The sequence below is a fragment of the Salvelinus alpinus genome, chromosome 18 (genome assembly GCF_045679555.1).
Source record: "Salvelinus alpinus chromosome 18, SLU_Salpinus.1, whole genome shotgun sequence".
Lineage (NCBI taxonomy): Eukaryota > Metazoa > Chordata > Actinopteri > Salmoniformes > Salmonidae > Salvelinus > Salvelinus alpinus.
The window spans coordinates 5,146,469-5,173,462 of NC_092103.1; the positions used below are offsets into that span (position 1 = coordinate 5,146,469).

The 26,994-nt window shown below is 42.6% G+C and overlaps 1 protein-coding gene across 2 annotated transcripts in view; it reads right to left on the minus strand.

Annotated features, from left to right (window-relative positions):
- Positions 1-20,724, minus strand: part of LOC139543578 (zinc finger and BTB domain-containing protein 7C-like) — a 31,309-nt gene extending 10,585 nt beyond the window's left edge. The window contains exon 1 of one of the 2 annotated variants that reach the window (XM_071349786.1): positions 20,534-20,724. The gene's annotated coding sequence lies outside the window, so the exon portion shown is untranslated. Of the gene's footprint in view, positions 1-254; positions 645-20,533 lie in introns of those variants that run through there. The other variant, XM_071349787.1, reaches the window with a different exon arrangement.
- Between the last annotated feature and the right edge of the window lie 6,270 nt (positions 20,725-26,994).

The following is a 26,994-nucleotide window of genomic DNA, read 5'->3' on the forward strand; positions in this document are numbered from 1 at the left end:
TTCTCGAGACTGCGTCTCAGAGTGCTTTCCAGATAATTACCAGACATCAAATTACCATATCCACACACAGAGCTGCGTCTCTGTCAGAGTACACGAACGCATGCACACTGAACAGGTGCACTGTGCACATGTACTGTAGCACAGTAAGACCGATACACTGCAAGCACTAAGCAGACACACTCACATAAACTTACACATATAAAGCTGAAGAACGTTCAGAATTCCAAACTATAATCCTCATAATCATGGCCTACCTTCTTAATTACTTCCTTTCTTTTTTTGTCTATTATTCCAAGTCTACCAGTGACGTCCAGTGACCTGCCACATTGCTTCTTCAGAGTCGAGTACCCAGAGATGACAGTCAGTCCGTCCGTCAGTCCGTCAGTCAGTCAGTCAGTCACAGCCACCTCGCATCGGACGCCCATTCACAAAAACAGGGAATATCCACGCTTCCAACACCAAAACAAAGATGAGGAACTGCTAGTGGAGTGGAACAGTCGAACATCGGAGCGGAGAGAAGTGTGGGTGTCCCTGTCAGGCTTAAACGGGCTGGTGAGCAAAGCAATAGTGGAGTTGAGAGAGAGAAGGCAGGCAGGGAAACCAGGCAGGCTTGTCAGATTCACAGTAGGTAGGGAGAGCAGAGCAGCACTCCTGCAATGTGGAGATGTCGGGTTTTATAGCAGGGTGGGTAGCTGAGAGATAATAATACCCTAGCCCTCCTCCACAACACAAGTTAAGCACACTATGTAATAAGCTCATGGCTCAGACACCCTCTGATTTAGGTCAGACAAAATGACATTTTTGTTTTGTTAGAGTGAATTTCAGTGTGGAGGGATGGAGGGAGTGGGGTGAAGCTGCTCGAGCTTGTTTAGGGAAAGCGAGGGTAAAAAAGAAAAGAAGATAAAACTAAAATATATATTATTTTTTTTAAAGGAGAAAAGTTTAAAGACTTCAAACTGGCCACTTAAGAATTCAACCGAGGAGAGATCAGAGATGAAGCGACAGTGTTGCTGTTGATGAACAACTTTAAGATTTAAGATTAAAACCAAAATATGAATGTTTTATTTTGTCGAATTGGTCATGATACAGTACAGTATTGTAGCCCTTCAACGGCCTAAATTTCAACTCGGACAAATGTCTGCCATTCCATTCTTTCACACACTTAAAGGAAATTGCTTACTTGTAGCTCCGTTTTTACCACAAACTCAGTCTGAGCTCAGTGTGGGCTGGGAGACAGACTGCTAATCTGAGTTTACAATCTGGAGCAGCTCTCCATTCTAACCTGTCTGTTTCCTGTTGATTCATGTCTCGTCAAACGCTGCTGCATCCTTCACCTGAATGTCTTGGATGGTTTTTACAATTTGTAATAATATTCTATTTTATTCTATAAAAAATATAGATACATTTGTACAAGACTAAATCCAAAATAAAAACAAACCATTTGAATGTAGATATCGACAGTATATCTAATCAATTATTTGACCTCTTGTTTGACTTCCTGTATATGATTCAAACTGAAGTTAAGAAGGTTTGAAGGATCAGAGAGGAGAGGTGACAGATTCTTCTGTTTTGAGTCAGTGATCACAGCAGTGGGAGTATATTATACAGCTCCCTCTGACTGTAGAGGTCAACGACAGCCTCTTTGGACCAGGGTGTTTACACAGAACAGAAAGAAGAAACAGAGAAAAGATGTGGTCGCCCTCCTCTTCAATTTAGAAAAGGAAATGATCAGTCTGGCATGTGGACTTTGATAGGCGGGTGAGAGCGAGAGAGAGAGCTGGAGGCACTGAGAAAAACCAACCATTCGCTCAGAGGGGTGGGCTCTCCTATGAACTTTAAGCTTTAAGACAATGAAAGCAGTTTTTTCTCGGTCTTCTAACAATGAACTCAGTGTCTATGGCATCACAGCCAGTACTAACAGAACAATGTAAATCTCTCATCCTCTCACAATGTTTCCCGACTCACATGACAGGACACTTTCACAGGATAGCTTCTGTTACTGACAGTCTGGCCCATTGGGACACTAAGGATTTCCTAAATGACATCAACACTATTGCTTACTTTGTAATGCTCAGCATAATAGCAGTTTGCACTGGGTCAGTTCTTAGAAATGACAGAAAATGTTCAAATATGGCATTTGGCATAGCAGAATAAATCTTATTAAACAAGCCTGTATTGGTTAAATCAAATAAACTTCTATAAAATGTTTCTTGCCAAAAACCTAGATGGTTCTGACATGTTTAAAGTGCATGGTTGTGTCATTGTAGGAGTAAGCATGTGTTATGTTAGTATTTGGCTGCTCGCAAGTTTCTTCACATTCTGTAGTATGATAGACTTGTACTCATGCTTATAGGCCAACATCCCCTAGGGAGTACGTAGCGAAACCACAGCCTTATTCTTGGTGGTTGCAGTGTTTCGTAGTTGGCGAGAATTTAAGTATACTGAGATGGAGGTTGGTATATATAAACAGGGAAGCCACTAAATGTTAGCAGACCAGCCAGCCGGCTAGACAAGCAACAATCACAACCTATTCAGGCAGGTCCGTAGCTACATATGATGACACTGAGGTCCGGACCTCTGTATTTTTTTGTATTTTTTTTTCTACTCAGTCAGGGTCTCAAATTATTGTTGAGAGTTAGAATAGTAGAACACACAAGGTGCAATTTCGAAACTTGGTCATCAGCAGTTTCCTCTTATTATATATGTCACTCACTGACATTCACTCAGTTAGCCCATGTAGGTTAAACATTTTTAGAGTGGTAAATTAGTGTAGTTAGTCTAGCCAGCTATCGAAACTTGTAGTTACCTAATCATGGCAGAATTACAAACCCGGCACCACGAACTCTTCGACCCGGCAGCCATCACTCCCTGACCTTACCGACCCGGCACACCTTGACCTCCAGAGTGCCCCCATTTGGTTTTGTTAATCACTCTCACTCAGATAGATAATAACATGGCATAAGTCATGGCAAAATGTGTAGAAGTTCTGTAAAGCAAACTTATTTGTTTACCTTTTGTTACAAAGAAAATCCACTCAATCCCAATACGTTTTGCATGTTAACAGTAAAGTTTTTAAGATATTGGACTTTCAAGAAGCAAAGTGTCACCGGCCACATCACCATGATGACGCAAAATGGGAATAATCACTTAAACTCTGGCTACGATCCTATTTTAAATGCTTTGTCTGCTGTTGTCATAGAAACTCTATGCAGGTTTCACTGTAATATACTGTAAATGCATAGGTATATAGGTACTATTTATAAGTGCAATAATCATGCTGTATATATTGGTGAAGTCGGAAGTTTACATACACCTTAGCCAACTACATTTAAACTCAGTTTTTCACAATTCCTGACATTTAATCTGAGTAAAAATTCCCTGTTTTAGGTCAGTTAAGATCACCACTTTATTTTAAGAATGTGAAATGTCAGCATAATAGTAGAGAGAATGATTTATTTAAGCTTTTATTTCTTTCGTCACATTCCCAGTGGGTCAGAAGTTTACATACACTCGATTAGTATTTGGTACCATTGCCTTTAAGTTGTTTAACTTGGGTCAAACATTTTGGGGAGCCTTCCACAAGCTTCCCACAATAAGTTGGGTGAATTTTGGCCCATTCCTCCTGACAGAACTGGTGTAACTGAGTCAGTTTTGTAGGCCTCCTTGCTCACACACACTTTTTCAGTTCTGCCCACACATTTTCTATAGGATTGAGGTCAGGGCTTTGTGATGGCCACTCCAATACCTTGACTTTGTTGTCCTTTAGCCATTTTGCCACAACTTTGGAAGTATGCTTGGGGTCATTGTCCATTTGGAAGACCCATTTGCGACCAAGCTTTAACTTCCTGACTGATGTCTTGAGATGTTGCTTCAAAATATCTACATACTTTTCCTTTCTCATGATGCCATTTATTTTGTGAAGTGCACCAGTCCCTCCTGCAGCAAAGCACTCCCACAACATGATGCTGCCACCCCATGCTTCACGGTTGGGTTGGTGTTCTTTGGCTTGCAATCCTCCCCCTTTTTCCACCAAACATAACAATGGTCGAAGTGGCCAAACAGTTCTAGTTTTCTTTCATCAGCCCAAAGGACATTTCTCCAAAACCTACAATCTTTGTCCCCATGTGCAGTTGCGAACCGTAGTCTGGCTTTTTTATGGCGGTTTTGGAGCAGTTGCTTCTTCCTTGCTGAGCGGCCTTTCAGGTTATGTCGATATAGGACTCATTTTACTGTGGATATAAATACTTTTGTACCTGTTTCCTCCAGCATCTTCACAAGGTCCTTTGCTGTTGTTTGGTATTGATTAGCACTTTTTGCAACAAAGTACGTTCATCTCTTGGAGACAGAACGTGTCTCATTCCTGAGTGGTGTGACGGCTGTGTGGTCCCATGGTGTTTATACTTGTGTACTATAGTTCGTAAAGATGAACGTGGTACCTTCAGGCGTTTGGAAATTGCTCCTAAGGATTAACCAGACCTGTGGAGGTCTACAATTTATTTTTCTGAGTTCTTGGCTGATTTCTTCAGATTTTACCATGATGTCAAGCAAAGAGGCACTGAGTAGGCTTTGAAAGGCCTTGAAATACATCCACAGGTACACCTCCAATTGACTCAAATTATGTCAATTAGCCTATCAGAAGCTTCTAAAGCCATGATATAATTTTCTGGAATTTTCCAAGCTGTTAAAATGCACAGTCAACTTAGTGTATGTACATTTCTGGCCCAATGGAATTGTGATACAGTGAATTATAGGTGAAATAATCAGTCTGTAAACAATTGTTGGAAAAATGACTTGTGTCATGCACAAAGTAGATGTCCTAACAGACTTGGCAAAGCTATAGTTTGTTAACAAGAAATTTGTGGAGTGGTTGAAAAACGAGTTTTAATGACTCCAACCTAAGTGTATGTAAACTTCCGACTTCAACTGTAGATTTTAAAGACAAATCATTCCCAATACTTCAAACTTAAGTTATTATTGTCACAATCTGAGGCTTGTTTTAACAATTATTTCAGAAAAAAAGTTAAAAGTTCCAATGCAGCTGTTTTTATCTCAATATCAAATAATGTCTCTTCTTATTGGTCTATTAACTAATTTTTACTGTATGGTACTGTCACGATAGAAAGTCCAATGTTTCATTCCACCAAAACAGGCTGTCTTTGCAAACAGCTCTTACATTAAAAGTACATTATCCTAATTTTATCAATTTCACAGTATTATTCCAACCTCATAGTGTGGAAATATATAAAACACAGAAAAATCTAAGTTTTTGACTGCATTGGGCCTTTAACACTAAAACGGTGCATTTCCGTACAGGATGTAGCCCAGTGTTTTACCCAAAAGGCTCAGACTTTTCTGATTCCATCAACGCAGGCCGGCCCCTGTGTCGTAACCCTTTCCTGCAGTCAAAAGCGCCCTATTTTGAATCATGGGTGGAATGTTATTAATATTTTTCATAAATTCAACATTAATGAATATATTTTTTTTTAACGATGAAAATACAGTGTTTCTATGTCAAACAGTATTGTTAGATTTCAGTGTTCTGTTATATGTAGAAAGTGTAATATTGGGATGCAAACTCAAAATTTTATAGATTTAAACTCTATGTCTGAAAATGTCTCCTTCTTTTTAACCTTTTCTCAATATAGGGGGTGCTGTTTCAACGTTACCATTTATCGTTCCCAAATTAAACTGCCTCGTACTCAATTCTTGCTCGTACAATATGCATATTATTATTACTATTGGATAGAAAACACTCTCTAGTTTCTAAAACCGTTTAAATTATTTCTCTGAGTGAAACAGAACTCGTTTGGCAGCGAAATTCCTGACGGGTACTGCAAAATCTGAAAATGTTGACCCTGTTCTAGGATCAGTTTAAAACTCTGTATGTATCCTATGGGTCGACATGAACTGCACGCGCCTTCCCCTGGATGTCAGTAACCAATGAGAATTGGAATGGAGTTTCTAGGCAGATCTGAGACCATATAAAAGGCCATGGCATGGGGGGGTGCACTCTTTTCATTGTTCGTCATTGCGCAGAGCAGGACCTCAGCATGGCGTTCGGAAAACCTGAAGTTATCGGCCTTAGATATATCCGTCTGTGATTTAATTCGATATAGGTGTTAGAAACATCATAACGAAGTTATTTTAAACCGAGTTATATCAGTTTATGCGAGTATATTGCGATTTTCGGAATTTCCTTAGTATTGCGTTTTGAAGATTTGGGCATGTCTGCGCCACATAGCTAACGTTATCTGCTATTTCCAAAGTTGAAGAGGACGTTTTACAACCGAGCAACGATTCTTTTGGACAAAGGACAACTTGCCCAAGATTCTGATGGAAGCTCGTCCAAAAGTAAGAGCTATTTATGATTTAATTCGTATTTATGTGGAAAAATGTAAAAGGATTTGTCCGCCATTAATTTCGGCACTGGTCTGGCTGTAACGCACACTGTATGTCTAGTAACGTTAATTTTAAAAATCTAACACAGCGGTTGCATTAATAACTAATGCATCTTTCATTTGCTGTCCAACCTGTATTTTTTTGTCAAGTTTACGATTATTTATCGATTAGATTAGGTGCCTCTCCAAGATGGCGCCGGCCAGAATGCCTGAAATGTTGCTACTGATCACATTGTATAACCACGATTTGTGCTGCTAAATATGCACATTTTCGAACAATACCTATATGCATTGTGTAATATGATGTTACAGGACTGTCATCTGATGAAGTTTATCAAGGTTAGTCAAATTATATATCTTTTGCTGGATTGTTACGATCGCTAACATTTGCTGCTGGTAAATACGGTTGTGTTTCTGGCTATTGTGGTAAGCTAATATAATGCTATATTGTGTTTTCGCTGTAAAACACTTAAAAAATCTGACATATTGGCTGGATTCACAAGATGTTGGGCTTTCATTTGCTGTACGCTGTGTATTTTTCAGAAATGATTTATGATGAGTAATTAGGTATTTGACGTTGGTCTCTGTAATTATTCTGGCTGCATCGACGCTATTTCAGATTGCAGCTGCAATGTAGAACTGTGATTTATACCTGAAATATGCACATTTTTCTAACAAAACATATGCTATACAATAAATATGTTATCAGACTGTCATCTGATGAAGTTATTTCTTGGTTAGTGACTATTTATATCTTTATTTGGTCGAAATTGTGATAGCTACCTATGCAGGAAAAAAATGTTGAGAAAAAAAAGTTGCGTCTTTTGCTATCGTGGTTAGCTAATAGATTTACATATTATGTCATATTGTGTGTTTTTAAAACATTTTAAAAATCAGAAATGATGGCTGGATTCACAAGATCTGTATCTTTCATCTGGTGTCTTGGACTTGTGATTTAATGATATTTAGATGCTAGTATTTACTTGTGGCGCTATGCTAGGCTATGCTAGTCAGCTTTTTTTACTGATGGGGGTGCTCCCGGATCCGGGATGCGTAGCAAGTAGAAGCCCATAACCATGTGTGAGGTGCATACTTTTGTTTCAAAGTAGTTTTGTTTAAAACTACCTAGAATCACTTGTTGGTTTCATGTCAGTTTGCAACAAATAATGCAAATTGGTATACACTACCGTTCAAAAGTTTGAGGTCACATTTTCTGTCCATTAAAATAACATCAAATTGATCAGAAATACAGTGTAGACATTGTTAATGTTGTAAATGACTATTGTAGCGGGAAATGCAAGATTTTGAATGGAATATCTACATAGGCGTACAGAGGCCCATTATCAGCAACCATCACTCCTGTGTTCCAATGGCACATTGTGTTAGCTAATCCAAGTTTAGCATTTTAAAAGGCTAATTGATCATTAGAAAACCCTTTTGTTAGCACAGCTGAAAACTGTTGTTCTGATTAAAGAAGCAATAAAACTGGCCTTCTTTAGACTAGTTGAGTATCTGGAGCATCAACATTTGTGGGTTCGATTACAGGCCAGAATGGCCAGAAACAAAGTAGTTTCTTCTGAAACTTGTCAGTCTATTCTTGTTCTGAGAAATGAAGGCTATTCCATGCAAGAAATTGCCAAGAAACTGAAGATCGCGTACAACGCTGTGTACTACTCTCTTCACAGAACAGCGCAAACTGGCTTGAACCAGAATAGAAAGAGGAATGCGAGGCCCCGGTGCACAACTGAGGAAGAGGACAAGTACATTCGAGTGTCTAGTTTGAGAAACAGATGCCTCACAAGTCGTCAACTGGCAGCTTCATTAAATAGTACCCGCAAAACACCAGTCTCAATGTCAACCGGGAAGAGGCGACTCCGGGATGCTGGCCTTCCAGGCAGAGTTCCTCTGTGCAGTGTCTGTGTTCTTGTCGTGTAGCTATAGCGGTGGGACAGGGCATCTGGCTAGACATTCTTGGATCCCGGCCGGTACGAGAGGGAGAAGTTGAACCGTGTGAACAGTAGGGCCCATCTGGCTTGCCTTGAGTTGAGGCGCTTGGCGGTGCGGAGACACTCCAGGTTCTTGCGGTCAGTCCACACGATGAATGGATGTTCTGCCCCTTCCAGCCAGTGCCTCCATTCCTCCAATGCTTTCTTCACCGTGAGAAGCTCCCGATTCCCCACGTCGTAGTTCCTTTCCATGGCGTGGAGGCGATGGGAGAAGAAGTCACAGGGATGTAGCTTGAGGTCAAGGGCAGAATGCTGGGACAGGACAGCCCCCACTCCGAGGTCCGACTCATCAGCCTCCACCACGAACTGACGAGATGGGTCCGGAAGAACCAGGATGGGAGCTGTGGTGAAGCAATGTTTGAGATCCCGGAATGCCCAGTCAGCAACTAGGGACCACATGAATGGAACCTTGGGTGAGGTGAGTGCTGACAGGGGGGAAGCCAGGGCACAGTAACCCCGGATAAGCGGTGATAGAAATTGGCGAACCCCAGGAAACGTTGCAGCTGCACCCTGGATGTAGGCTGTGGCCAATCCATCACAGCTCTCACGTTCCCGGGATCCATCTGGACACTCCCATCAGAGATGATGTAACCCAGAAAGAGGATGGTGGAGTGATAGAACTCACACTTCTCCGCCTTCACAAACAGCTGATTCTCCAGAAGGTGTTGAAGGACCTGCCGGACATGGAGCACGTGTTCTTGAGGGGAGCAGGAGAAGACGAGGATGTCATCAATGTAGATGAAGACGAACCAGTTCAACATGTCACGGAGAACATCCTTCACCAGAGCTTGGAACATAGCAGGGGCATTGGTGAGGCCAAAGGGCATGACCAGATACTCGTAGTGGCCGCTGGCTGTGTTGAAGGCGGTCTTCCACTCGTCCCCCTCTCGTATCCGCACCAGGTGGTAGGCGTTCCATAGATCCAGCTTGGAAAACACAGTGGCCCCCTGGAGCGGCTCGAAGGCGGAGGAGATGAGTTGTAGCGGGTAACGGTTCTTAACCGTAATGTCGTTGAGTCTGCGGAAGTCATTGCACGGGTGCAGGGTTTTGTCCTTTTTCTCCATGAAGAAGAAGCCTGCGGGAGAGGAAGAGGGATGGATAAATCCAGCAGCTAGGGAGTCCCCAATGTAGGTTTCCATAGCCTTGGTCTCCACTCCCGATAGAGAGTACAGACGTCCCCGAGGCGGCGTGGTGCTAGGGAGAAGGTAAATCCCGCAGTCATAGGGTCGGTGCAGTGGAAGCGACATGGCCCGGGCCTTGCTGGACACCTCCCAGAGGTTTTGGTGCTCCACGGGAATGGTGGAGAGGTCCAGGGCACCTTACGAGCCCCCAGGAATACATCCCGGGTCAGGTTTTGCTGACTTCATTCAATGGGCGTGGCAGAATGGGCTCCAACCCATGATGGCACCAATAAACCAGTTAATGAGGGAATTGTGTCGGTGGAGCCAGGAGAATCCCAATACCACAGGAATCAGTGTGGACTCGATGGGCAGGAACTGGATAGCCTTGCTGTGGTTCCCTGACACCCGTAGGTGGATGGGAATGGTGTAGTGGGTGAGTGGGGATTTTCAGCTCGGATGCCAGGGTGGCATCTAAAAAACTCTCGTCAGCACCAGATTCAATGGGAACCCGGAGAGTTTTGGACTGGTCTCTCCACAGCAGAATTTCATGAAAAGGGGTGCGAGCAAGGGAAGCAGGAACGTTCTCCATGTGGCCCACCAGAGTCCTTGATCCTACCGGTGAGCCTGGCTTCTTTAAAAGACAAGAGGACATGAAATGACCAAGAGTCCCGCAATACAGATGACGATCCTGTATTGCCATTCCGCTGGCGACAGCTCAGCTCTGCCTAGTGACATAGGCTCAGGAAGCGGTGTCTCGGCAGTCTTCGGCAGCCCTCGGGGGAGGTCTGGAAGCCTTGGGTCCTCTCGGCAACGAGACCGTCGGGAGCTTCTGGGTTGAATCGGAGGCAAGGTGGGATCCCTGGGTGTGCGAGCGAAATCCAATTTCCTCTCCCGCCGTCATTCCCGTAATCGCCCATCAATACGGATGGTCAAAGCGATGAGGGAATCGAGCTACGTAGGTAACTCCCGGGCTGCAAGCTCGTCCTTGACCTCCTCTTAGGCGCTGTGCAGGAACATATCGAACAGCGCCTCTTGATTCCAAGCACTCTCCGCTGCCAACTTGCAAAAATCCACCACCACAACTACACTGCGGGAGTCCTGCCGAAGCTGGATTAGCTTCCGGCGGCCTCTCGCCCGGAGAACGGGGCTTCAAAGACCTTCCTCACTTCTCCCACAAACCCCTCCAGACTAGCGCATATGGCCGGCTGTTGTTCCCACACGACAGTAGCCCAGGTGAGGGCCCTCCCGGACATCAGCGTGATGAGGTAGGCTATCTTGGAGTGATCCAAGGGGAAGGAAGAGGGCTGAAGCTCAAGAGAACGAGGAGGGCGAGAGTGCGAGAAAAAGAGAAGCTGGGAAAAAACATGAGCTGACAGGACAAACACAGGTAAGCTTGACAAACAAGACGAACTGGCAACAGACAAACAGAGAACACAAGTATATATACACAGGGGATTATGGGGAAGATGGGCGACACCTGGAGGGGGGTGGAGACAATCACAAAGACAGGTGAAACAGATCAGGGCGTGACAGGAGTGATGGTTGCTGATAATGTACGCCTATTTAAATATTTCATAAAATATCAGCCGTTTCCAGCTACAATAGTCATTTACAACATGTCTGCACTGTATTTCTGATCAATTTGATGTTATTTTAATGGACAAAAAATTAGCTTTTCTTTCAAAAACAAGGACATTTCTAAGTCACCCCAGACTTTTGAACTGTAGTGTATATCCGCCTCACTCTCAGAGAAAAAAGTAGCACTGCAAGGTTTTACACAGACAAATAATACATTTTATGATAAAGAACTATTCAAAGGAATCATCTGTGACATCAATATACAGTACCAGCCAAAGGTTTAGACACACCTACTCATTCAAGGGTTTTTCTTTATTTTTTACTATTTTCTACATTGTAGAATAATAGTGAAGACATCAATACTATGAAATAACACATATGGAATCATGTCGTAACCAAAAAAAGCGTTAAACAAATCAAAATATATTTTATATTTGAGATTCTTCAAAGTAGCCACCCTTTGCTTTGATGATGGCTTTGCACACATAGCCAGAGTGAATTTGCTATATGTTAACTGGATAACAGATATTCAAGTTCTTGCTAGCTAACCAAATGACACCTGCATCTCTAGCTGTGCATAGCCACCGAAAATCTATACGAAGGGAAAAAGTAATTCACTCACCAACTCCTCCAATGACATGACATGACTACTCCTAGCAGCTAGCTAACTAACGTTAGGCTACGTGTTTTTAGCTTGCCAAATAAATAGATATGTTAGCCTATTAGCCACATTATGACTGACTTGTGATCATTGCCTTTGCAAATTTTAATTGTATTTACATTCCTAGCCTTAGTTACATTCATCTGTTTTTGTCCAAAATATTGAGTCACGGAAACTGAAACAGTGCATCCCGAATGGAATCAGCAAACAACATACGAGGCCGGCTGTGATTTACAACCTGATAGCAATATTTTTGGGACTACTGAAATGTATTGGTGAATTATATTAATCATGCATTGAACTGCCTCCATCTATTCTGCCATCAATTCCTTACTGTATGTCATAGAATTTTAAAAACCTATTTTTAAAACCTCTTATAAAGTTGGTCTTGTAGCATAAACTGAGAATTTGATATTTTTGACTGATATTATGATTGTCTGTTCGTTTCATATCTGCAAAGTAGTTAAAACGCTGTCATTTCCACGTTAAGAACACCTTCCTACACTTTGAGGCCCTCAGAACTGCCTCAATTCGTCGGGGCATGGGACTCTTCCCACAGTTATATCAAGTTGGCTGGATGTCCTTTGAGTGATGGACAATTCTTGCTACACGTGGGAAACTGTTGAGCGTTGCAGTTCTTGACACCAACCGGTGAGCCTGGCACCTACTACCATAGCCCGTTCAAAGGCATTTAAATATTTTTTCTTGTCCATTCACCCTCTGAATGGCACACATACTGTACATAATCCATGTCTCAATAGTCTCAAGGCTTAAAAATCCTTCTTTAACCTTCATCTACACTGATTGAAGTGGATTTAACAAGTGACATCAATAAGGGATCATAGCTTTCACTTGGATTCACCTGGTCAGTCATGGAAAGAGCAAGTGTTCTTAATGTTTTGTACACTCAGTGTATAGTGTTTCGTGACAACCCCCATTTTAACTTCTTGCAACTATAGGGGGTGCTGTTCCGCATTAGCATATTTGGGTCTCCAAATTAAACTGCCTCGTGCTAAATTCTTGATCGTACAATATGCATATTATTGTTATTATTGGATAGAAAACACCTTCTAGTTTCTATAGAAGTTGGAATTTTGTCTCTGAGTGGTACAGAACAATTTCTACAGCACTTTTCATGACAGGGTTCAGATTTCAGAAATTTTTACCTCTGATCTGGAGTCTGTTTTTAAGGCGACAGTGAATGCTATGAAGAAACCGACACTGCCTACGTCTTCCTCTGGGTGTCTGTACGTCATCACGTTTTCAATGAAATCGATGGGACATTCACAGCCATTATAAAAGACCAAAATGTATAGAGACCGCCCTTTCTCGTCGTGCGCCTGAAGCGTGAAGGCCATCGGACTTGCCTCGTTCCAAATCGTTTTTTAGAGAGTGATATTTCTCCGGTCATGTTTTCAGTCGTTATAGTTGTTAAAAACATCATAATGTAGTTAATTTGAACCGTTTTATAGCAATTTATATCCGTTTAGTGCGATTTTGAGGAATTTCTTTGTCGTGCCCTTTTTAGCTTTGGAAACGTTTCGGGGTGTCGGTCGTTGGTGGTGGACATTTCGAAGGACAGAGGACATCTATCGACCAAAAGACGTTTATAACATAGAAAGGATACATTGCCCAAGAATATGATGGAAGAACAGCTCAAAGTAAGCAATATTTAATATGATAAACCGTGTTTCTGTCGAAATATTTTAAACGCATATTTCGCCATTTTGTTTGGTATAGCTTCACCTGGCGAACCCTGTATTGAAAAGTAAGGATAATTTTAAAAATGTAAATCAGCGGTTGCATTAAGAACTAATTTGTCTTTCGATTCCTGTCTACCCTGTATTTTTTAGTCAAGTATATGATTAGCTTTCAATTAAACTAGATCACTCTGATAGATGACGTCAGACATATTGAGGCTTGATTTCCTAGTATTTTTATTGTGTAACCACGGTTTTGTATGGCTAAATATGCACCTTTTCGAACAAACTGTATATGTATGTTGTAAAATGATGTTACAGGAGTGTCATCGGAAGAATTCTGAGAAGGTTAGTGAAAAAATTAATATCTTTTGGCGGTGATTACGTTATAGCGCTCTTTGGCTGGAATCGATGCTCTGGTAACGTTTGCACATGTAGTATGCTAACTTATCGATTTATTGTGTTTTCGCTGAAAAACGCTTAGAAAATCTGAAATATGGTCTGAAATCACAAGAACTGGGTCTTTCCATTGCTATGCTTTGTCTATTTTTATGAAATGTTTTATGATGAGTAAATTGGTCATACACGTTGCTCTATCTAGTAATTCTAGTGGATTTGTGATGGTCGGTGCAATTGTAAACTGTGATTTCTACCTGAAATATGCACTTTTTTCTAACAAAAACTATCCTATACCATGAATATGTTATCAGACTGTCATCTGATGGTTTTTTTTATAGGTTATTGGCTATCAATATCTTAGTTGAGCCGAATTGGTGATAGCACCTGAAGGAGTAAGAAACTGATGGAGTTAGAATAGTGGTGTATTTTGCTAACGTGTTTAGCTAATAGATTTACATATTTTGTCTTCCCTGTAAAACATTTTAAAAATCTGAAATGGTGGCTTTATTCACAAGATCTGTATCTTTCATCTGGTGTCTTGGACTTGTGATTTAATGATATTTAGATGCTACTATCTACTTGTGAAGCTATGCTAGCTATGCTAATCAGTGTGTGGGGGGTGGGGGGTGCTCCCGGATCCGGGGTTAGTAGCCGTGAAAGGTTTTAATACACATCTAAAATCTATTAATTTAAAATCTGAGAACTTGAATATTTTACAGATATGTAAAAAATTGCAAAAATGCACTGAAGGGGGAAAAAGGTTGTTGACGTGTGGCTTGATTGAACCATATTATTGGGTAAATGTTGAAATTGTGAGTCCTCTTTTTATACTGCGGTGATGGATCATTATAATATAATATTGCGATGATTTGACTGTTTTATGCAGAAATAGTGCAGTGATTGGTGAAATTTCCACGCCCTCGCATAATATGCGGGGAATTGTCAATTTCGCAAAAGACCATTTCCAATCACAGAATTGCGGAATCCTGGAAAGACTGAACATTGTACCATCAGAAGTGTTGGATTTCCATATTACATACATAATGTTATCAAATGTCAACTTCTCTGCAATTCTATCACTAGACAGTTCCCATGCTGTAAAGGGTTATTAACTACTGGTCTATCTCAGTTTCGTTGTGCAGTCTGTTCTCACTCAGCTCAGGAGCAGGAGGCAGGAGACTGGGTCTGAGTAAGTGTTGGGCACTGGTGTACCTGTTTGCTGCCACCCGCTGAGTTCACAGCATGACAGCTCAGCCAGAGAACTCATCACTCAGCACCAGATCGGCTCCATGTCTCTTACCCATGAGGAGGGGCTGGCAGAAAGGCACAGTCTAAAGTTAGTTAGGCAAACAGGGCTTTCTCGATCTCGATCATCCACAACATTAACTGATTTCAAGGGAGATAAGGCCTTTTAGACCAATAAGGTCATCCAAAAACTGTATGTTTCTGTTTGACTTGTAGGGGTCTGTGCTGTTTTGTGGGTAAGAGTAGACTAACCCAGAGGCCAGTCAGTTTACCATTCCCCGCCCAATCCACCCACCTGCCACAACCCCCACTCTTCACCCTATGCCTCTTGTTGTCTGAAGGACAAGGTTGCTGTGGGAAAGAAGCTGCAGGCAGACAGGGCCGAGGCAGTGGAGGTACCCCCACATTTCAGCTCTGCCAGCTATTATGCCCATTGTAGATAGACCCGCTCTCATCTTCCACCAGCCAGGCAGTCCTCCTTAAAAAACATGTTCAAGGACAGCACACAGACAAACATACACACAGACACACACACACTTCAACAAGGTCAATATACAGCTCACCTCCGAGCAGCCCACTATTCAGGGTGAGTTGAGGTTCAGAGCTTTTTTCTGCTGACATAATGTATCTATTTCGGCTTTGAGTTCCTCTTGTTTTGTCTGTTTCTGAACACCCTAATCTGGACGGGAGGCTTCTGCCAGAGGGGAGGCACCGGCGCGTACATACAGACTGTACATGCTCTTGAGAGACATTCTGTAAGACAGCATCTATTCACAGCCATGATAAAGCATAGCCAGCCAGAAAGAGGTGGCACTACCTTGGCTGGATTATTTCACAGGTGGTCGCAGTTGTATAAAAGCGTTTATGTACAAGTGTGTGTGTTTACACTGTGTGTGTCTGCGAACTCGCGTGCGTGTATGTGTCTGAGGACATCTCCCGGCGCTGTTGGTGATAACGTGGGGGAGGCAATGCTGAGGCATGGAGGGAGAGGAGAGGAGAGGAGAGGAGAGGAGAGGAGAGGAGAGGAGAGGAGAGGAGAGGAGAGGAGAGGAGAGGAGAGGAGAGGAGAGGAGAGGAGAGGAGAGGAGAGGAGAGGAGAGGAGAGGGAGAGGGGTGGAGGGACAGGAGAGTAGGGAGAACCTCTGTCTGCCCTGGGGCTCTCTGGCACTTCCTAATTAAAAGCAGCCAGGCTGCAGGGCAAGGGAGACAGATGGCTGTCACACCAAGGCACACACACAACTACGGAACATACACACAGAGACAGGTACACACATACAGAAAGAAAGACATAGACAGACGGACAAAAAAATATGAATACACAGCTGCGCGGATTTACACACACACATACACACAGACATCCATGCATGTACAAGCATGAACACACACACGCACATAGCCCCCCTCTCCCGCACACACACACACACACACACACTCTAAAACAAGCATTCACACACAGTATGCCTTCAGTTGCTTTTGGTCTATCAGTTACTGTACATGTTGAGCCATCTTGTGTGAGTCTACTGGATCGTCTTGTACATTACTGTATCTATCTTCAGACTGTGACCATGTCCTCTCTGAGCATGAGAATGTACAGTAATGTGCTTTCATGAACCACACAAGCTGCTGTGCGTCTGGGGTGGGTGGGTGGATCAATGCAGCCTTCCGAAGTACAGCACGCTACAGAGCAATGCTAACCCACACACTCATGTCTTCTTTAAACTGCCATCCCCTACCCGCATCACACAGGTGGGTGGACCCACTTCTTCAACCCAGATCTTTGAAAGACATTACGAAATTAATGTGGTCTAATTTTCTGTTTCTGTTCTGTCCCTGGACAAAAAGATAAATAAATAAATGTCTCTAATCTTAACATTCTACTTCTGTTGTTGTCTTTGTTAATTCACTTTGAGTTCATTTTACTTGATCGTCTGAGAGTCGTGCCTGTGAAGGTATTTGTGTAATTTAGTGGAGGGAGGAAAGCTAGGAGAGGTGGAAAGTGAGCTCTGCTCAAGGGGTTGCCAGTGGTTACCAGGACTATTTTTGATGAGCTTGGTTGGCCTCACAGGAAACACCTACATACAGTATAACTAACTCTTCTCAAGGACTTACAGTATCACTATCACGTCAGATACAGAATACTTTGTGTTTCAAGACAATAAAGGAGACATTCAAGAAGATCTTTAGATGTCATGTCATATATATTTGGAGTTTGAAATTCTACTGCAGCTAAAATTATTATAAGTAGTTTACTGTAAATGTCAATACCAATCTAAAGCCAATACCATTATTTTACCATACTATAAAGACAGTCTTGGTTCACAGTTGTCTGTTACCAAGTACAATCTTAGATGCCTTTATCATTGGGGAAAAGACAGGGTTAGTTGAGGACAATCTCAAGTGATTGATTAAGAGAGAGAGAGAGAAAGAGAGAGAGAGAGAGAGAGAGAGAGAGAGAGAGGGGGAAAGGAAATAGAAAGAAAGAAGGAGAGAGAGGGAAAGGAAAGAGAAAGAAAGAAAGAAGGAGTGAGAGAGGGAAATGAAAGAGAAAGAAAGAAGGAGAGAGAGGGGGAAGGGAAAGAGAAAGAAAGAAGGAGAGACCTCTGGGTGTGTGAGTGCATGCCTGACGGTTTAAGAAAGGCGTTTGTTCGTGAGTAACACAAAGTACACAAATCCCCCAAACTTGCTTTTTTGGCACGGATCAGGCCTCCCACCCACGATACCCTCTTACAAGCCTCCTCCCACCCTCTATTCAGCTGCTCTGCGATGGCTGTTTACTCACTCACACACACACACACACACACACACACACACACACACACACACACACACACACACACACACACACACACACACACACACACACACACACACACACACACACACACACACACACACACACACACAACCTGTGTCCACGCTATGGTGGAGGAGGAGGATCGTACTCACACATACGCTCACGATCACACACTCACACAGTGCAGAGATGGGACAGTGGTAGGCCTACGGGAGCCCGTCTCTCTTCCCATACTGCATTACTCTTATTCTACCATGCAGCTATTATGTGCCATTTACAGTACAGGTCTTGACACAAACTGTTTCAGCCACTTGTCCTTTAGACAAGTAGGACAGATTGTTTACTTGTCCGAAAGCTAGTCACTTGTCTAAAAATAAAAAATAAATTTAAAAAAAGGGTAAGGTGACTGAATATTGTGTTGTAAGATGCAAGGACAACTTCACAAAATAACCTTCATTATTATCACTGGTATTGACTATGGAAGGCTGTTGCTCTCTGATCCCATGTATTGTATCTCCTGCCATTCTTTCCTTGAGCAAGGCACTCATCCCCCTATAAAGTAAAATACTGCACTGATAGGCTACTGTATAAAACCAGTGTGGTCTGTCAAACCTTAATCTGGAGAGCTACCGGGTGTGCACGCTTGTTGTACAACTCTGCTCCTACACAGCAGAGTCAGCTTTTCAAGGTCCTGTTGTGCAGCTGATTTTTTTTTACAATGTGGTGTGTTCGAGCTGGTCTGGAGCAAAAGCCTGCACATCACATAGCTCTCCTGGAATCTCCTGGAGGAGGGTTGGTTTGCTCTGCAACATTATAATTACAACCAAATACTTGTTATGGTCTTTATGAAATAATTCCCTCATTCAATGAACTAGGGAACAAATGGCTGAGGTGGACGAGGTAGCTAACTAAGATGTGTATCTATTTGTAAGTTTACGACAGCATAAGTGTTCCTTGTAAATTAGGCTACTTTAAGAATGTTTTTTAACTTTGTAACTATTGAATAGATGAGTATCCTAGCCAATTTTGAGTGCTTGAGAGACGGTTTTACAACTGGACTATGCAGCATTGGTTTCATCAACTGCGCACCCATCAACTGAGTGTCGGCCATTTGCGGTTATACATGAGTACATTACTTTTCCAGGATTTTCATTGCCGACCAAACATTTTATATGACTGGGCAAACAGCGGCTCGCTTTGATCCAATAACGCATCTTGCGACTGACTGAATGATTGAAAGATCGCTTGTGCCTGTCAATGTGCCAGGCCTACAATAATTATACTCCGATGCGCTGTGCAGAAATCGGGAGGACAGTGAGAAAAACATTGCATCCGGAGGACACTTTGATCGAATTCTGATCGGAGTAGCCTAATTGTGTGATATTGTGATTTTAGCGTGATAGTTTTTTTACTTGCCCCGGGCAAGAGGACAAGGATTAATGTCGAGTACTGCAGTAACACTAACCGACTGAACGTGAAGAGACTTGACATGATAGTAAAAATATTGTGATTTTGAGTCACAGCACCAGGGGAGAACGAGAGAAAGAGGCAGTGCTGTTACCATGTGTGATGTTGGCACCACACGCACTCTCGAGTCTAGATACTGAATGCCTGGGCATTGTGTTGCGCTGCCTGTTGCATTCCCACACACCCCACTAGAGCTGTGCAAATAGAGGGGAGGGAGGCTATTCCCAAAATGTTTGTGAACAAGCCAGCGTAAAAGTATCCAGTATGCCATAACAAAAGACTACATGCAAGCACCCACCCACCCACCCACTCACTGCTTTTGGGAGAGTGTGATGGTCCACTTTTGATTCACACCTTATATAACCATGTATAGATATCTCTGGCCTTGACAATTGTGAGCAGGTTGGATTCTAGCTGTTTCTGGGCAATGAGAGATTTATTTGATATCAAATCTGTTCATTTGATGTCATGGACATATAACTCCAACTGTATAGAATGTTTCCCTGAAATAACATTTTGAATAAATAATTCCAAATTGGTATCCTGTCATTGTCTTAATGCAGTGTGTCACCTATATTTAAAACCATTCAAGTATTACATTGCTGATGCTCTTGAGGAAGTGTAACGACAATAAGAAAATGTCATGCCAGGTTATCATGTTACACAAAAAGACATTCATGTGCATGATTTAATTGTGTAATTATTAAGTCATTGCGTACTTCTGTCAATAAATAACACACACAATGCCAGATTTAGTGCATTGCAATCTATTCATAAAGTCCTCATCATTTGAATGGCTTCCTAAATACAGTGAGACTTTTTTTTTGCCAAGTTGTCCAAGCCTCTCCTTTACTAGAAAGTCACACTTTGGAAACATTTGAAAGCATGTTGAACTGATTGAAATGCACTCACTCTGTCCGTGGGTAGGAAAGGAGTAGTGACTTGATACTGAGGCAAAGCACATAGTAGATGAGTCGGTATGCACTGCAGACCCTATAATGTACAGTATGTAACTAACCCTGAGGGTATACCATGCATGATACATGAATATTGAATAGCCCTACAATCTCTCCACTATAAATATTTACTAATGAGTCTGTGAGAACTAATTTAAAAAAAACATGAGACTGAAATGAGAAAAAAAACAGAAAGAGAGTTACTGACCTTTTAACACAGACAGGTGTTTTTGTATTTCAGTTTCTTCTTCTCACTCTACTCTCGGTCCCTGTCTGTCAGGAAGCAGAGTCCTGTCCTCTGTGGCAGGCATGCACAAGTGAGAGAGAGATATATAGAGAGAGAGAGTGAGTAAGAGAAGACAGAAGAGCTCAAATTTGCACTGAAGGTGTGTCACCTTCGGCAGGGAGAGGAAAATTAACCTTACCACCAAACTGTTACATAAAAAAGACAAAACAAAAGTGCACACCCACCCAACAACCAACACCCCTCCCTCCCTCTAAACCAAAAGTATTTGGCAGCGTTCCCCACATGTCCACCTGTGCTGTGCTGAGCGGAGTGACACACTCACAGGCAAAGCTTGGTAACTAACCTGGTCCTTGGCTAGGGCTCACACATTACCTGCATGGGGCTGGGACTATAACTGTTTTTTGGTTTGGGATTTGGGCTATGGAACTGGGACTGTGACTTGGGCTTATACAGTATCATCTTGGACTGGGTCTAGAACTGGGACTGAGCTTGGGTTTGGGGTTATTAAGACTGTTGGAATTGATGCCGGGGCTGGGGCATTAACCTCTTAACAGAGATGGCAAGGCCTCAAGACAATACCTTTGCCACCAGGTATTAAGCTATATAATTACAAAAGCAAAGAACAGAGAATGAGTTAAGTGGGCTACCTACCTCAGTGTGTTGGGTCAGGGTGTGTGCTGTGGTGTGGTGGGCTATCTGAGAGTGTGTGTGTGTTGGGTGTGGGTTGGTGTGTGTCGGTCGGTGCCTGGTAGCAGGAAAGAACACACACGTCATTGTGAAGGCTCTATAGAAACATAATGAGAACATAATAATGTGTGATCAGTGATGTCAAGGCCAACTATAGACCTATTGTATACATACAGGTAACTGCCAAAATAAAGGAAACACTTGAGTAAATGAGGGATAAGAAAGCATATTGAAAGCAGGTGATTCCACACAGGTGTAGTTCCTGGGTTAATTAAGGGTCTCAAAAGTGCATAGGGGGTTTAAAGGGTGTGTGTGTTTCAGTCAGCAGATCTCAACCGAATGAATCACTCATGGAGATAGTAATATTATTTTTATATATATATTTTTTACCCTTTTCTCTGATATCCAATTGGTTACAGTCGTGTCCTATCGCTGCGACTCCTGTACAGACTCAGGAGAGGTAAAGGTCCTCCGATACACAACCCCGCCACGCCTCACTGCTTCTTGACACACTGCCGGAAGCCAGACGCACCAATGTGTCGGAGGAAACACAGTACAGCTGGCGATCAAAGTGCATGCACCCGGACACCACAAGGAGTCGTTAGAGCGTGATTGGACAAGGACATCCCAGCCCGCCAAACCCTCCCCTAACCAGGACGACGCTGGGCCAATTGTACGCCGCCTCATGGGTCTCCCAGTTGCGACACAGCACGGGATCGAACCCGGATCTGTAGTACCGCCTCTAGCACTGCGACGCAGTGCTTTTACCTGCTGCACCACTCGGGAGGCCACTCATGGGAGATTCTGGAGCAGTGCCTGAAACAGCGTTTTCCACCACCATCAACAAAACACCAAATGATGGAATTTCTCGTGGAAGTCTGGTGTTGCTTCCCTCAATAGAGTTCCAGACACTTGTAGAATCTATGCAAGGTGTATTGAAGCTGTTCTGGCGATTCGTGGTGACCAACGCCCTATTAAACGGTCCAATGCAGCCGTTTTTATCTCAATATCAAATATTTCTGGGTATCAATTAAGGCCTTACTGCGATTGTTTTTATTTAAAATTGCAAAAAAAGATACAAGCTTCTGAGCAAAGAGAAATTTCTCAAGCAAGAATTTGTCTGAGACTGGTCTTAGTGGGGAGGAAAAAACTGAAAACGAACTTATTGGCGGAGTGGTTTGGCCTCGACTGGGAGTCGCATAGGGCGGTGCACAATTGGCCCAGAATCATCCGGGTTAGGAGAGGTTATGGCCAGGGGGGCTTTACTTGGCTCATTCCGCTCTAGCGACTCCTTGTGGCGGGCTGGGTGCCTGCAGGCTGACTTCAGTCGTGAGTTGAGCAGTGTTTCCTCCGACACATTGGTGCAGCTGGCTTCCGGGTTAAGCCGGCAGGTGATAAGTTTGGCGGGTCATGTTTCAGAGGTCGCATAAATTGACCGTTGCCTCTCCCATGTTCCAGCGATGAGACAAGATTGTAATTGGATATTACGAAATTGGGGAGTAAAAGGGCATTATCAGTATTTTCACAATTTCACAGTATTAGTCCAACCTTATTGTGTGGAAATACTGTATACTGTTTATAAAACACAAGAAAATCACGTTTTTGACTGCACTGCACTGACGTGTTATGTTGGTGTTACCTTTATTTTGGCAGTTATTCCTTGGGTCAATTGAGGACGGCCTTAGACTTTATGGAATGATATGAAGTGATGTGTTTTAAGATCTCCCAAAATTGCATTTCATTTTACAAGTAAATAAATAATACAATAGTACGTGACAAATCTTTGCTTCATTTTTTTCATTTTGTAAATTTGCCCAGGAATGTGTCTTTTGATTAATTTGTAAAATGATATCTGTAACCACGTTTCCATCCACAGTTTTTATGCGAGCAAAGTCATACCGTATACAAAAAAATCAGCTGTGATGGAAACAGGAAGTTTTGGTACAATTCTATAATTGCCAACAGATCATTTGTTTGTTGGACAAGGTGGGATCTTTTTGTATATGTAAAATGTATTATGCGAGAAATGGTGGTGGAAACGCCTTTATGCGCAAATATCGATTTAATAACCATCATATCAAAGTAAACTTGGAGATACGCGATTATATGGTGTGTGGTCCTCCCACTACGAGTCAGGAAACCATGCAGTTTATTAGGCTACAGATAAAATAAATGATGAGGAACTGCACAGGTTGGTGAAAGAGCACGATGATGAGCTTGATGCTCCTTCCAATAAATATCAAGGGCCTTATTCTGGTGACATGATGATTGGTGCTTAACTTCCGAATGACAAACATAAATAATCTTGCTCTTATCCATAATAATCTCATCATGTAGACTAGCGTACCCGCACAACAAGCTGTTGGCTAGAGCGTACGTGCCAAGACCAGAGAAGGCACATTTACTATTTAACACAGAGTCGGTAGAGTTGAAAATGTGTGTGCACTACATTTTGTGTGCACTACGTCAAGTCCGTTTGGTGGAAACCCACCACTGGTGGAAATATTTGCATGTTTTCTTTATGCAGAGTTTTGAATATTCATGTGAAAATCTGTTGCCAATTGGAAGGAAACCTATCTTATGTCTCACAGTATTATCCTCGCAAAGCACAGAGGGGTATAAGGGAGAGGCCCTATCAGGTTGGGCACTGAAATTGAATGGCCCCAAAAACAGATGTTTGGTTTTCATTGCTTACCTTAGAAAATGCAAAAACTTAAGAAGCTTCATAAGATAGTACGTAAGAGCAGTTTCTCAACAATATCAAGATTTAATGATTTTCTTACGAACTTCTCAAATTTCTTACAAATCTTCTTATCTAGCAATCAATGGCGATCATGCTAGCATATTTCTTACTGAGATGACTGTTATAAAACATGTTCTTGTGTCACGCCCTGACCTTAGAGAGCTTTTCATGTCTCTATTTTGGTTTGGTCAGGGTGTGATTTGGGTGGTCATTCTATGTTCATTTTTCTATGTTTTGGTATTTCTTTGTTTTGGCCGGGTATGGTTCTCAATCAGGGACAGCTGTCTATCGTTGTCTCTGATTGGGAACCATACTTAGGGAGCATTTTCCCACCTGTGTTTTGTGGGTAGTTATTTTGTGTTTCTGCACCTGACAGAACTGTTCGTTGTCGTTTTGCTCTTTGTTACTTTGTTCAAGTGTTTTTTGAGAATAAATCATGAACACTTACCATGCTGCGCTTTGGTCCACTTATTCATGCAACGATGACCGTTACATCTTGGGTTTAAAATAATCAATACTGAAACTTTCAGATGAAGTTTAAGACAAGGGTTTAGCTATCTTGGAATTAAGAACATTTTCAATAACTTTATTTTCAAGAATCTCATTTCTTCTTAAATGTTTGCTGAAGCAAAAACATAAGAAATAGCGCAAGAACATTTCCAATAACCTTTTTGAGGAATAGCAACTTTGGTTAACTTTCTTCTAAAGTCTATAGTTAAGGAGAAAATGGCAGTTAAGAAGACATTTCTTCATAAGAAGGTTTTGTGAATCTGGGCACAGGTGTGCTGTGCATTATAATCTGTTTATTATCCTAATTGTTGCTTGTTGTAACTTCTACGAATACATTTCCAAAATGCAGTCATTTAAGTGTGAAACATCATTGAAAATGTAATGAGTCCCTCTCATCACAGTCATTTAAAACAACGCAATTACCGGTGGTCCTACTCCACTACACAGATTAACCTAAAACCCCTAAGCAAGGTCTCAAACTCCTGTCTAATCTCTGTTGGCTTTTCAATTACCGATCACAACCAAAAGACAATAACTGCACAGAGAATGGACTATTAAAATGCTCTCTTTCTCAGTTAGCCCAGTCTTTGAGGGGTAGGGAGTGCATAGGGGTAAGGTGAGTGTAGGGTATAAGGTAAGGGTAGGTAGGTGGGTGAGGGGTAGGGTGATGGTAGGGTATAAAATAAGGGTGGGTGAGGGTAAGGATGTTGTCTTATTGAGACACACCCAAGGCAAACACCCTGCTCCCGGCTTCTCTCCCATATCTGCCAACTGTCCGGTCCCACCTTACCCCTGGCCTCACCTGGCATCATCTGACTCCACCTGAGACTGACAGCATAGTGTATTTAAACAAGCTTCCCTTAAGGATGGCATTACCTGTGAAGCGCTGTGTCTACATTCTTATCATAGTCAGACAACCTGCCACCACTGGGGCAACTTTAATTCACATAATTAAACTATGTGGTTGATAGTTACAGTATGACAAGTGTCATGTCAAGGAAGAGAGGATTACAGTATGGGTGTGTACATACAGTTCAGGTCAGGTTCACTATTCCACGTGGGTGCTATAGGCTTAGTAATTCTGGAGATCACACAATGTACACTTGTAAAAAGCCAGACTCTTCTGGAAGTGTTTTTAGAATGTGGGCTAATTAGGCTTTGTTTTATTCAGAAATGTATGGAGTTGTCTGTCTATTTTTTTCTGAAAAACATATCTTTCCTAAGTTGGCTATGTCATTCCGAAGTTGGCTATGAGTTTCACAGAGGTGTCTCTATCCTGTGGCACTAGTTATAGAGTCAAGAGGACAAAGCCCACATCCTCTTCCTTAAGTCAAGTGGAACACACCCAACTCCCTCTCCTTGAGAGTTCCGTGACTAGGTGCCCTAACGCTATCCAGGGTTTGTTGCTATTGGAGTAGGGGTGAAAGCAGTACAATTCACATCTATGCCAAGCAACAATATGTACTGGTATGTGCCATAGACATTGTCCCATGTACCATAGTCTCCATAGAACCGGCAAAACAGGCCCTTATCCACCACCACGAGCAAAGTCTGGCTAGGAAACCAATGTCACACCTATAAAAAATGAGAGGTGGAGAGAGAGAGAGAGAAAGAGAGAGAGAGAGAGAGAGAGAGCAAAAGGGGGGGAGTAGCGATAGGGGGGGGGTAGAGAGAGGGAGGGGTAGGATAGAGACGAAACAGTTCTCATTGAGGCAATGCCAAGGCTACACCCCTGGCGTGGTCGGACTGGTTCACACCAGCAGCTCTCTCTCCCTCCCTCCCTCTCCCAGCCAGGCCCAAAATCAATGGCATGACAAGACAGGGAGAGGAATGTGATCTCACCACACACACTCTCTCCCCAAGTTATTACCTCACCCCCCTACATCCACACCCTCACCTGCCTCACCCCCCACCCATCCATCCACCAGCCCTGGCACTCTCTCTCTCTCTTCCTTGTTCTCCCCCTCCCTCCGTTCCTCCACTCCTCCTCTCTAATGATATTCCTGCCAGGCCCGGAATGTTTTTCTTAGCCTCTCCTACACACTTTCACAGAGCTCCTCTCTCAACATACATCCTACCCACCCTGTAGCTGGAGGAGGGGTTGGTTGGGCAGCTGCAGGAGGGAGGGAGAGAACAGAGGGAGGCAGGATAAGGATGGGAGGGAGGGAGGGAGCACTTGTATCAACTTAACCCTGTCATTGCATAGGGTTGAGAGAATATATATATACCAGGCTGGAGTTATTTGAATGTATGGACATGAGTTAATGTACAGTATTTAGATATACAATGTGACAAACATGCTATTTTCATAAGTATGCCCTATTACTGAACCACAAGCAATGGGGACCAGGGAGCATGCCCCTCCCATAATCTTGTGATTGACAGACCAAGATAACTCCCCTCTCCAGACAAGGGGAGTATACTGTCTGTGTCTTATGAATAAGGTCAACTGCTTCTTTTAAACTGTGTGTGACTTCAACAC